Genomic DNA, 13,978 nt, shown 5'->3' with positions numbered 1-13,978 from the left:
AGGCTGATAGAGCACTGGAACAACCTCCCCAGGGAAGTGGTCACAGCACCAAGTCTGACACAGTTCAAGAAGCGTTTATATAATGCTGTCAGACTGGTCTGATTTTTGGGTGGTCCTATGTGGAGCCAGGAGTTGGATTTGATGATCCTTGTGGGTCATCCTTTCCAACTCTAGATATTATATGATTCAGTGATCCTATGATTAGCTTAAACAAGTGTATTCATGATGGTCTTGAGAATACTGTTTTATTGATAACTGATTTATTCCTTTTAATATGTCTCTTCAACAAACACTATGCAAAACTCCAAAGTCTCCATATCGCCTATTTAAATAAAAGGCAAGGTGTTGTCTTTAAACTTACATTAAAATGGTTGTTTTGCTCTAGGACCTAAGCATATCAATGAACATGCTAATGAAATCATATAAGTATCAAACTATTTTTGTAAACTAAAACAAATATCCATGTAAAACAGCTGTTACCTTGTTATTGAAAAGTATTCTACATTTTTGCCTGTGAATCATGGTAGGAAAGCATCTACATAAACTCTTTTTTTTTTTTTTTTTTTTTTTTTTCTTTTGTTATCATACTTTTATGGGCATTTTAATGGTCATCCTAGAATGGGAAGGGACAAAGGGACATAAGTTCCTTCTTTTTCCTAAGTAAAATTGCAAATTACTGAATGAGAGGAAAGAGCTAATACCCTGAATTGTCTGAAAAAGACCTTTCTAGGCTTCTCAGTCTTCTGATTTCAGTGTTCTGAATTATTCATCCCTTTTCTGCTTGACCTGTCTTGTTTCAAAGTAAAAGGCCAACAGAAATAGAAAAGGAAAACAACTGGAAATATATAAACATTGCTTTGCAAGTCACAAAAATACACCTATGAATGAACTCATGTACAGAGTAAAAGAATTTCAGAATCAAAATAATATTTGTATCTGATCACATCTTTAAAATATGATAGAATTTATGTATTAACAACTGTAAATAGAGTGGATTTGATTTGTGATATAAACAATATTTGTCTATATCAGCTTCCTTTCCCTTGCTGTTTATAATTCATTTCTTAAAATGATCCTCTGAGAATTTTCAGTTTAATTGCTCTCTCTAGCAAATGGCTTATATAGTTTGAAATGACAGGTGGTTATAAGCTAATAAAACACATTCCCCAGACCACAGCTTTAAAAGCTCCATGTAAAATGAAGTAAACTGGCTTTATTTTGCATTTTGATGGTGTTTAATCTTTAACGGGCATTCACTTACACCAACCAAACAGCCAGTGAAAACTTTCCCAATACCATACATGTTGAAGATATCCAAGGTTTTCAAGACTTCATTGAATTTCTTAAATTCTTCTCTACTCTGGGTGTTTTCCTGCATGGAAAGCAACACCAGGAAGTCCTGCCTAATTTCTTTATACAAAGAATTTGAACTGCAGGGTTTTATGCAAAACCGTTGAGTTGGTTCAAGTAACCAATTTGAGAAGTTCTGAACTAGCTGATATTTGAAGGTCTGACAGCATGACCAGATATTTTACTTAAGCATTAATACTCCTAAATGGCAACAGATTCTTTAACCAGTTTGACAGTTAGATCCGTGTCATCATTCACTGAGTTAAGCACACATAATGCAAGTTACATACATTACAATTTTCCTGAGCTTCAAAATTTCTATTTGGTGCAATAGCATAGTCACTATGCATATGGTTTCATGATAGATGGATAAGTTAAAAAAGGTTAAGTAGATATGAGTGTAAAGTAAATAAAAGCTTCGATTGGGAGTATTCCTATGGCAGACAGACTTTCTTTATAACTATTTACTTTAGCATTAATTTTGTCAGATGTTTTTGTTAAATCTGTGAAATGTGGACTAGTGGATAAGATGAATATTTTTTTATCTTGCCAGAAATGTTATGATTTTTTCTGGAAAACAAACAAACAAAAAAAACCAAAAACAAAACATTCAAAATAAAAAAGTCTGGAAATAGGTTTTATATTTTATTGAACTGCTGCTGCTGTTAGAGTGGCAGAGATGTGAAAGCAGTCAAGTCAAATATCTCTGACATGATGTCAAATACAATAAAAGACAGTACCTCAGTCATTATGGCTGCCCTTTGTAATCTCTATTCTACTTTTCCTGCAAAAATCTGCTTTTTAATTTGATAAATATTTCTTAGGAATGATATAGGAGTAGCTAAACCTGGTTTTGACAAGGTGAATGGATCTGGTGACTTCCCGAGGTGCCTTCAAGACCTCTTTATTGTGATTCTGTAATGCAAAGAGCATTCCATACTCACCTTGCTCCTTATACATCAAATATTTGCAACAGAGAAAACGCATTTGATGATTTAGGCCTACTATCAAATTTCAGTGTCTCCATAATTTTAGTGAGACCTATAACTAAAATTTGTTATTCCAAATAAATATATCATTACATTCAAAATGATGTAATTGATGATTAGGAATTTAGGGATTAAAGTGGACATATAGGTACATATGGTTAGTCTATGTGCTTTTTTTGTAAGTATGGTGTTAAATGAATCACTCTTTTTTCATAAACAATTATTTTTTTTAAGCCATTTGCCTAAAATCCATTTGAATATTTCAATTTATTTAACAGGTACTTTTCCGTTACATTGAAGAAAATATTACTGTAGTTGATAGAATGATTTGTGGTTCAGGTACAGAAACTAAGAGCCATTGCACAACTACTTTTCTTTGTTTTCATTTTCAGAACAAATGGGAATCAAATGACAACATGAAGTAGCTATAAGCATAGCGAAATTGTTCTACTGATCTTGTAATATGCTGTCAAGATAATAATAGCTCTGAGCATTTTCCATTGATTTCTGAAGGAATTACTTACTTATTATCTGAAGGAACCTTCTTATAACTGGTTAAAAATGAAATGCAGGTTTGAAACATTTATTTCAATAAATGCTGTGAAAACAACCTTTATATTCCAAGAAAAAACAGGGAAAATGAGAAGTATCATGTCACACATGCTGTCTTGAGCCGTGCAGATGTAAGGTGAATGTTAGATTTCCCATGAACCAAGTACCTTTTTATGTTTGTTTAGTCCTGGAACTGTCCATTCATGAACAACTATTTCACAAGTATCTTCAAAATTCATGCTTTGTCCACATTGGAGCAAACAGTCACATGCCAAGGCAGAACTGTGATAAAACAGTGCTCTTTGGAGAAAAAAAAATATATATATATAAAAAAAAAAGACAGCGTTTCTAGGCTTAGATTTCTCTTTTTTCTCCTCTATTATCAGAGAGCTCTAGAAGACAAACACCATCCCACTGAAATTTATTCTCAAGAAAGTGTTAATTAAACAGACTACTTTAAGAAAGCATATTTAGCAAAAGTTTTATCTTTCAGTTTTTGTAGTACAAATTCAGAGAATGAGGTATGAATGAAAATTTGTCATCTAGATAGCAAATGTGTGATTTACTTGATGTATATGTTTAAGTGTATGGGTGTCATTTTTAGCTCTGGGAAGGAATACATCTCTGAAGAAAATGTGCAGGGAAAAAATATTGCTTTGAAGTTGATGCTAGGCTTCTTGCCTCACATGTTATGATGTATACCTATAAAAATAGCTATATATACATAGCTTTTGTGCTATAATATGCCCTACCTGAAATTCTTACATGCTATAGTATTCTTTAATGCTTTGGTGTGACCTTCTACTTGAAATCTTAGATTACTAGTTTTACTTATACAGTACAATACTGAAATGATGAATGTAAAAGTAGCGCATTAGTAGTCAATGTCATATCTGAAATATTATTATTATTATATTTAAATATTAAAATAATTTCCAGATGTCTTGATGTCTACAAATGTTATGGTTTAGTTAAGTCTCAGTCATCATCTGCCTGTTACAGGTATAATCTGGCATATTCTTTCTGGCCTCATACTTGCTGTGCTCCTGATGCATTTTGGATCAGCTTAAATAGGATATTCAGAGATTTTACTTCTAAAAGGATGCTTTTAATCCCAGTTCTGCTTTGGAAAATCCCACTCCCTAACCAAGGCAGGTTAAAATATTTTGTCCTGGGAAGTGGGAGTATGAATACTTTCTAATTTTCACCAGTTGCTTCTCCACCTTTGTTCAGTAAGAAAATATGGATACAATTATCTACACTCAAGGAATAATTTAGATACCTATGTCAAGCCAGGGACTTTAGCTATAAATTCTGGTCTTCCAGAGGCATGTGTCTTACTACTTCCCATCTTTACTTCCAGATCACAGTAAGACCTGAGACACATATAGCATGCTGTGACCAGGTGTATAAAGGTCACACAACAGGTATTACCAGTCATGTAGCAAAGGGTGCATGCTCAGCATATCACAGACTTGCCAGAGGTACTGTGCAATGTGTCATGGGGGAGCACTGGTGTTATTAGGCCGAATGCATCAGTTTAAGGGCATGTTGTGGAAGGGTTGCAGCTCTAATCTCAACTGCAGGAGACCTAGGTTTACAGCAGCTGGTCAGCAGATCACTACTGCTGTTTGTGGTAGGTGCATAGAGGTACACACACATAGATATGTGACAACAAAAATTCTCTGGAACCAGAAAACAAAATGACAACACAGTGCCAAGTTACAGTAATTTTATTGTAGCAATGAACCTACACAAACATCTATTTCTAGGCAAATTATAAATGATTTAAACATAAGTGTACTAAGCAAAATGCAAACAATTTAAACATGAGCACACTAAAACATATTAAGGCTGGGGGGGAAACATACTTGTCAAATTCACAAAGAATGGCACCTTTAATGGTTAATATAACCTATGGCAAATATAAGCCACACTGGTGAAGTTGCCGACCTCCCATATTCTTGAGACATTGCACACTATTGTGTGCAATTGGACATGCACACTATTGTCTATCTATAACCCTGAGGAAGACATCGTCTATACTGTTCATGAACAAGTCAACACAGCTGTGTCACCTGTGAATAGTCTTTAAGGATAACTATGCTATACATCAGATTTATTTATTTATTTTATTTTTTTGCATAAGTTGACCATGTGAGCATGCTGCGTGAGCGTTATATTGTTTTATTCTCCCATGCCATACCTGAGATAAGGAACATCTCACCACGAAGTTCATACAAGGGGGGTGTCAAAAATAGTATTTTTATCTGTATAATGTATGATGGATCATGTCTGTGCTTGCTATTAGCTGGCTCTGCCATATGCCTGTAATGTTAGAAACTTCAGTCTTTGGTATACATCTCTTCTCATTCTTTGTGGAGGGAAAATAAGCTTCTGGCCCAGGTTGCTGAATCTCATGAACTGGACATTTTTCAGGTAGTCATACCTACCTATGTCCCTTGCATCCTGTCCCAAATGAGTTTTAGCATAGTCTTATTAATTTCCAATCCTTAAATTCTACACATTATACTTATGAACTTAATTTCTCAATGATCTGAAATGTATTATCAGTAGAGATAAAATTACTTCAGGAACTGCATGCCTTGAGGAGCTGACAAAATTTTATTTATTTATTGTTTGTTTGCTTTTTTTTTTTTTTTTTTTTTTTGGCAGCAAGTTCAAAATCATATATTATACATTATTTCTGATGTATCTGAAAATTGTATCATGTGCATATTTGCCATGACACCATACCATGAGAAAATCAGTACAGTATACATGCTAATGCTTATTTTAAGTTTTGTTTGTTTGTTTGTTCGTTTTGTTTGTTTGTTTGGTCAGAATCGGTATGAGAGAAGGTTGTGGCTTTTTGTTTGTATGTTTGTTGCTTTTGATCATCTGATTACTTTTGGAGATGGTTTTGAAGAGAAACAAAGTAGTTGGCTAGCAAACTGGAGCAAGTAGGTCATGATTATTATAGAATCATAGAATCATAGAATATCCTGAGTTGGAAGGGACCCTTAAGGATCATCAAGTCCAACTCTTGACACCGCACAGGTCTACCCAAAAGTTCAGAGCATGTGACTAAGTGCACAGTCCAATCTCTTCTTAAATTCAGACAGGCTCGGTGCAGTGACCACTTCTCTGGGGAGCCTGTTCCAGTGTGCAACCACCCTCTCTGTGAAGAACCCCCTCCTGATGTCAAGCCTAAATTTCCCCTGCCTCAGCTTAACCCCGTTCCCACGGGTCCTGTCACTGGTGTTAATGGAGAAAAGGTCTCCTGCCTCTCGACACCCCCTTACGAGGAAGTTGTAGACTGCGATGAGGTCTCCCCTCAGCCTCCTCTTCTCCAGGCTGAACAGGCCCAGTGCCCTCAGCCGTTCCTCATACGTCTTCCAATGATTATTGTCGATATTAGTTCTTCATATTCTGCATTGTTACATTTTCACCAATTATGTTCATTATTTAAATGAGACAAATAGGCTATTGTCAAGGACCATGATCTTGGTGACATTATTATTCTGACCTAGTGTAAATATCATGACCTGTCTTGGAACTCTTGAAGTAAATGAAAGGGTTCAGGCAGCCAAGGTGACGAGACCTATCCATAAATCAAACTGTCAGACATTATGATAAGTTTTATTAAAGAGCAAATGGATTTCTTGACATTATGACTTGTATACAAGAGTCAGGAAATGTAAATGTAGCCATTTTTTAAAAAGATAAAACAGATTAGGTTATGAGACCTAACTAGTGGAAAATACTGCTATAGATTTTATTTTAACTTTTTATATGTTGACTGTAGGACTTCTGAAATACCAGAGATGGATGATATACACAGAAGCCCACTTATTCTGAAAGACAGCAGGAACCTAAGATGATGAACATAGCCGCTGGTACAGATCAGTGGCTTAATTAACTCAATACTCTAACCATTTTTATTTGACATAAGGCTACATGCAATTATTTCATGCTTCAGAAAGGTTGCATTTTATCTTATCTGGATATACAACTTAATATGGATTCTTAGGAAAGCTTTGAGGAAATTTAGTGCTTTTTCTTTTATGCGTCTGATCTGTAGTGACATCCAAAAGTAGGAAAAGTTGGGTTAAGGGATCTAAGATGTTCTTTTATGTGTATTTGTAGGTTTTTACATCCTAACTGTTCAGGTTTCAATGTTGTGCATCCATAAACTACAGCACTATATGTGCATAATAAAACATTATATATCTGAAAACAAAAGTATCATCAAGATTTTTTCAAAGTAATTTGACATCCTTATTGAAAAGACATTTTCTAAATCTTTACCTTCAATGTAAATGTTATTTTTTCTCCCATAGAGATAAATGCTAGATATCACTAGCATTTTGACAAGTATGAGCCTGTTCTGCTTCCTGTGTTTCACATTAACTATCCCCCTCATATTCAGCCAAAATTTCCTGTGCTTCAGTTTGTGCCCATTGCCTCTCGTCCTGTTACTGGGCAGAACTGAAAAGAGACTAGCTCCATCCTCTCAACACCCTTCCCTCAGATATTTATATACATTAATGAGGTCTCCCCTCAGTGTTCTCTTTTCCAGGCTAAAAGGGGCCAGTCTTCTCAGCCTGCCCTCGTACAACAGATGCTCCAGTCCTCTAATCATCTTCATAGTCCTCCTCTGAACTTGCTCCTTTCCCTCTTGCACTGGGAAGCCCAGGACTGAACACAATTCTCTGTATCCATGATGGCTATAGCTTTTATTGCCTTTCCCCCATTCTGTTATCCCCTCCCCTTGAAATCTTTGAAATGTTCATGACGACTGTGGGAGAGACTGCTAACCCTGGTTTACTCTAGAATGTTGCATGGGCATTGTGAGAGAGCTAACTGACGTGTTAAAATGATGGCAAAAAACATGTCAAGAATCAAACACTTGGACTAGGTCAGGATAGTGCTCAAGACCACGCCTTTGACCAATTTGATTTCCTGATGTAGATGCAGATTTTAATGTGCCTCTTTCTTTCTTTCTTTCTTTCTTTCTTTCTTTCTTTCTTTCTTTCTTTCTTTCTTTCTTTCTTTCTTTCTTTCTTTCTTTCTTTCTTTCTTTCTTTTTCTTTCTTTCTTTCTTTCTTTCTTTCTTTCTTTCTTTCTTTCTTTCTTTCTTTCTTTCTTTCTTTCTTTCTTTCTTTCTTTCTTTCTTTCTTTCTTTCTTTCTTTTCTTTTCTTTTTCTTCCTTCCTTCCTTCCTTCCTTCCTTCCTTCCTTCCTTCCTTCCTTCCTTCCTTCCTTCCTTCCTTCCTTCCTTCCTTCCTTCCTTCCTTCCTTCCTTCCTTCCTTCCTTTCTTTCACACTTCCTTTACTATTATTTTTTCCACTAAAGAAAGTTGTTTTTTTCAAACTTCTCATACTTCAGCTGTGTTTCTCTGCTTTCTGTCTTCCATTTGCCTCATAGATGACCATTTCCCATCATTGCCAGCTCTGTTTCCACCAGTATACATTCCAAGTGCCTTTTGCTACAGCAGCATCTTTTCAAGGGTCATCGCTGTGGAACCCAAGGCAAATCATTTTTTTTCCTTATCCACTATTATGATGAAGAGTGGCAACCAGTGGTTAAAGTTGTTCTTCCTAATATTTCAGTCATGTCAGTCCATAAATGCTAAGTGAAAGCATTAATAATAGCAGAGCATTGCTGCTGTGAATTCTTTATGTTTTGTTCTTGGCTTTGTAAATTTTGCCATATAAAGTACTAAGAAGAACTCCAATGCCTGGCATGTGGACTATGAGGTTGTACTGAAAATATGTCAGGAAAAAATAGTCACCTTAACCTCTATAGTGTGAACCAAAGACATTGTTTCATTGTAAGAAAAAGAATAAAAAATTAGCTTCATTAAAATATACTGATGCTTCCATATCTACATATTACACTGCAATTTGCCTTATGTATTACATCTGAATCCTGTTTATGTCAAGCATCTCCCATTTGTCATCTATTACAAATAACATTACAGTAGTAAAAGTATGATGTAAATCTATAATCCTACAAATGTAATCACTCGTCAACATGATCAGTGCACTGTGCATCACCTAAGCACTGTTCACAGCTCTTGTCACACCACACTTAGTAACAAAAACTTACACTTCTAGAATTACATTTCCTTTTTCTTCTAGCATTTTTACTAGAGTTCCTAAATATTTTATTTTTTCTTTGTCCAGTCCAACTCATGTCTCCTTAATGCCTTACAAGATATTTTAAAATTAGGACCTAATGTAATCATGCATAAATCTGTGGTCATGAGTAAGAAACAGATTTGGTTCCAGTGGAGTGATCTTGAATTTTCTGCTAAAATGGAAAAAAGTAATTTTTTTTTTTTGACAAAATTTGTCAAGAAGGTTACCTGGATGTGTACCTTCAGGACTTTGAAAAGGTATCTGGAATGAGTTAATTTCTGTTTGATGAAAACACTTGTGTTTTTGAAAGGAGTTGACTGAAATCTATGTAGGTGTGAAATGGAATGCATTTCAGTTTCTAGATCCATTATTGCCTGTGCAGTGACCTCTGCTACAACAAACTTCATCTGGAAGTTTGTGTCCTGGAAAATTAGAAATGTAAAGGAAAATTCTTAAAAAAATTAAGAAATCGAAACAATTGATAAATGGGGAGGGGGGAAATGCATCTAGCAAAGAATGGTGCCTTTTATTTAGTTTAGCTGTCTACAACCAGAATGCAAGAGGAAATGACCAGTCTTCTGGTTCTAGAAATTGCTTCTTAGTTTGCGAATGCTTTTTCAAAGCTGAAGCCAGTGTGATAAAGTACTGTTCTTTCACCAGAAAGAATGTTTGCTTACTATTTCATCATCCCCTGGAGGCACAGAGAAAGAAAATAAGCACATCAGTTGTCATTATGACAGGATAAAAATGGAGCCATCATATTTCAATAACACAATGCAATGAGCAGCCCCATCGAGTGATGAATTATGGACTCTCTCTTTCACACTCAACTATAAGTTAATATTATCTCCCCAGGATAATTAGAGTGAAGTTCAATTACTGACCCTGAATTACCGTGTGGGCCACTCCATGGGTTCTGACACAACGTTTTACACATTTATCTTTTCACCTAATGCGCTAAATCTGCATTGCTCTGGTGATTAATCATACTGGGTCCCATCTAGCTCACACTATTCTTCTTGTATGGATTGGCTAGTCCCTGGAGTCCCCTTGAGCACAATATGAGCAGGTCTATTATGCTGTGTTTTTCTACCAATTTATGTTCTTTCTTGTGTTTTGAGATTGTGGTCACTTCTGATGTTTGCCCAAAAAAAGCTGATAGTAAAAATACAGACATTTTCCGATAGGGAATTATCCACCTCCTTACCAATGAGGAGACAGATAACTCAGTCAGCACTGTAAAACATACCTATAAAACTCCAATTGAAACAGGTTCTTTTATTTCTGGCTCTGGAAGCATTGATCAATTTCGTACAATCTGTGTTATTTCTTTCCCTTATGAAGAACAAATCCTAGTCTTGAACTACTTACTCAGAATAAGTATCTTGCTAATTTTTCCTGCATCTTTTTACTGCCTGTGAGTAGCCTCAAATATCTCTAATATAAAATTAAAAACAGATTTTTATTTAAAACACAAATGGGATAAATAAGTCTCTAGAATCAGAACAGTTAACACAGCTTCTTACAATCATATTTTGGTCAATATCATATCTTGTTAAACATACGTTGGTGATCTGAGAAAGCTACATAATTCCACCTCACTTAAGGAAAATCCTGTTTTATTCCATGAGCAATTTCAGTGAAATAAAGAAGAGATTATACAGTGCAAGACAGTCAGAGGATCTGGATAATCAGCTACCTAAGGAATAGAGATTGAGGTCATCTTCTTTGAGGAATAGAAGAGAATGAGACCCTTTTTTATATCACCATCCATAATATTTAAATCTCAGGCTGCAGAACATAGAAGGAGGTTGTAATTCCCTTACCCAGAGGCCAGGGAAAAAGCGAACAAGAAGAAATGAAAAGTAGAGAACAATTTGGGCAACAACAAATAACAAACAGACCAAAACATTACCATGAGCAGCAAATTTGGTCTACCACAAAAATTTCCAATTCAAAGTAGAAGAAAAGCAGGAAAATATATACCTCATATATATCATCATATATATATATCTGATTCCCACCTCCTCCCTGAGTATAACCTTTCAAGGTTTTATATCAATAATACGATTTCAATAAATAAGTATGTTTGCTCTTAGCAAGCAATTTCATGTTAAGTTATATCTGGATCTGTTACAGAGGTTAGAACCTTTGCTTAGAATTTGTTTTTAAACCTCTCCAAAACTCTGGATTTTAATCAGTTTTAGATCAAGGTTTATAGGTGATTTCTGAATTTTTCTCTCCAAGTCACAATTTTTTACATATATATCCTATGTTAAAAAGCAATATCAGCTATTAAAGTGCTTCTACGTAAAAAGGAAGAAAAATAATAACTCTAATGTCTGACAAATGACAAGTAAGAGAAGAATAGAATAAATGAGAATAAATGAGAACAGTATCAAATATCCATGAAAGAAGATGGAAAGCAGCTAGAAACAGATTTAAACTAATAAGTGAATGAAGAACCCATTTAGCCTTTCTGCTATGTCTGAACTATAGTGTTTCTTTGGCTGACCCATTTGAATTCCCTTATTAAATCATAAAAAATAATTTACATATGAAAGTATTGGAAAACAAAGTTAATGTTGTGACTAGTCATAAGTTTATAACAGAACCAGTACAATTGTATATTAATATATTACACTTGATGAAATTTGATAAGTTTTCCCAATTGGTATGATGGAACTTGCTGGCATGCTCTGAATTTCACATTGATTCATTCTGCATTAATTTGTCCTTGAGAGATAAAGTTATGGGCCCCTGTCCATAAAGATGTAGTCAAAACAAGCATAAAGGTGGTGTGGATGAAGGTATATGGCTTTCATGTGATCATAATAATAGACTGGTACATGGCAGGATTTTCAGGGAAGGCCAGATATCTTTGATCCTCAACAGCAGTAATTTTTTAATTACTCTTTGTCATGGATTTTGCTGGGATAAGGTTAATTTTCCTCTTGCAGGCTTATATAACACTGTGCTTTAGATTTTTGATGAAAATAATGTGGACAACACACCGCTCTTTTCAGCTGTTGCAAAGCAGTGCTTACACAGAGCCAAGGATTTTTTCAGCTTCTTGTGCTGCCCTGCCAGTGAGGTGGCTGGGGGTGCACCTCACCCCCAGTAGCTGGGAGGGGACAGAACCAGGACAGGTGACCCAAACTGGCTGAAGAGATATTCCATATCCTTTGGTATCATGATCGGCAGGGGAAAGAAGGAGGAAAGGGGGTAACATAGGAGTGATGGTATTTGTTGTCCCAAGAAACTGTTATGTGTGATGAGTCCTGCTTTCCTGGAAGTGGCTGAACGCCTGCCTGTCAATGGGAAGTGGTGCATGAATTCCTTGTTTTGCTTTACTTGTGTGCACAGGTTTTGCTTTACCTTGCAAACTACCTTTATCTCAACCATGAGTTCTTGAATGTTTGCCTTCCTGATTCTCTCCTCCATCCCAGCTGGGGAGAGTAAGTGAGCAGCTGTGCATCGTTGAGCTACCTGCTGGGGTTAAACCACCACAATCTTGTAGCACAGAACAGTTGGAAACCTGAGTGCTACTGCATGATGAATATCTCTCATGGGATTTGCAGTACTTGGGCTAAAGCTTTGCATTTTGCCTTTTTCCCAGGCTCTCTACATAGAAAGAACCTAGTACTAGCACTAGTACTTCAGCAGCATGATGCAGACAAAACTTTTGTAATTCACACGTGGTATTGGAGACCTGAAAAAAATAAATAAATAAAAAAGCTGTCTATATGAAAAGAAAAACATCAGCTTCTTTTCCACCTTCATTCTGTAGTACAAGAGCCCAAGAGCCTATCCCTTGCTCCACAGAGAACCATAACCAATGGAACATCACTATCATAATTAGACATTCAGATGAGATCAGTCCTTTCTTCAGGTTTGACGGGGAATATTTTGAAGAAGTCCTATAAGGATCTGTACTTTTACTTGGTCCATATATCTCTGTCTTTCTAAACTGTGTACTGGAAAAGTATGTGTCTTATTTGTTTTGTAACATAAGTAACAGCTAAAGCATAGATAGTCTAGATGTGCTTTTGCCCATCTACAACTAGAAATCGCAATTTTTTAATCATTTGATATGTAACAGAGATTTCAGCAGATAACCCTTTTGCACCTCATATGTTTTGATTTCCTGAAGCCTTTAGCCTCACTGTTTATTTTTCTTTTTTTTTTTTGAAACATGAATACATATTTAAGAAAATTAACTTTTTTTTTTTTTTTTTTCCCTTAATTCTCCCTATTTTTCTACTTTTCTGTCCAAATAGGACATCACTCAGGCCAGCCCTTATTACTCATTTAAACATATTACTGCCTTAAAAAGCAGTCCAGGATTATGCCTTCACTGTCAACAAATTGAACTGATAAGAACTACATTGTTAATTTCAACACTCAGGGGAAAACAAAACAAAACAAAATAAAACAAAACAAAACAAAAAGAAACATAGAAAAGAGCATCATTCTACTAAGCCAAGCCTGCAGAGCTCTGTGTTTGCTCAGCTGACAACATTGCTACTATTTTAGTATTTGCTATTTAAAAGCATAGATGTACTGGCTTGAGTCAGGCAACGGTGAAGTGAGGAGTAACACTGCAATTCCAGGCACAGGATGAGAGAGATTGCTAATTGGGTAAGTCTGGTCACCATCTGGAAGCTGTAGTCTCTACCTAAACTGTCCAGATGCAGCTCTGAGCAGCTGTAAATAAAGTCTTTCAGCAGTCAAAGGTAATTTATACTGGATTTTTTATTCTGTTAGTTAAAGTCCAGAGAATTTTGTGTATCTGACAGCCTTCTGCGAACCAGAAGGAAGAATATGGGGGAGAGACAGATGATGGCAGTTAAAACTATACTACAGTTGTGTTCAAGATACTTGAATTGCTATGCCAGCTGCGCAGTCGCATTTTCAACATGCACTTGTGAAAGCAGCTGA

The sequence above is a fragment of the Anas acuta genome, chromosome 2 (assembly GCF_963932015.1).
Source record: "Anas acuta chromosome 2, bAnaAcu1.1, whole genome shotgun sequence".
NCBI lineage: Eukaryota > Metazoa > Chordata > Aves > Anseriformes > Anatidae > Anas > Anas acuta.
The sequence above is the reverse complement of the archived record's forward strand: the minus strand, read 5'-3'. Positions refer to the sequence as shown.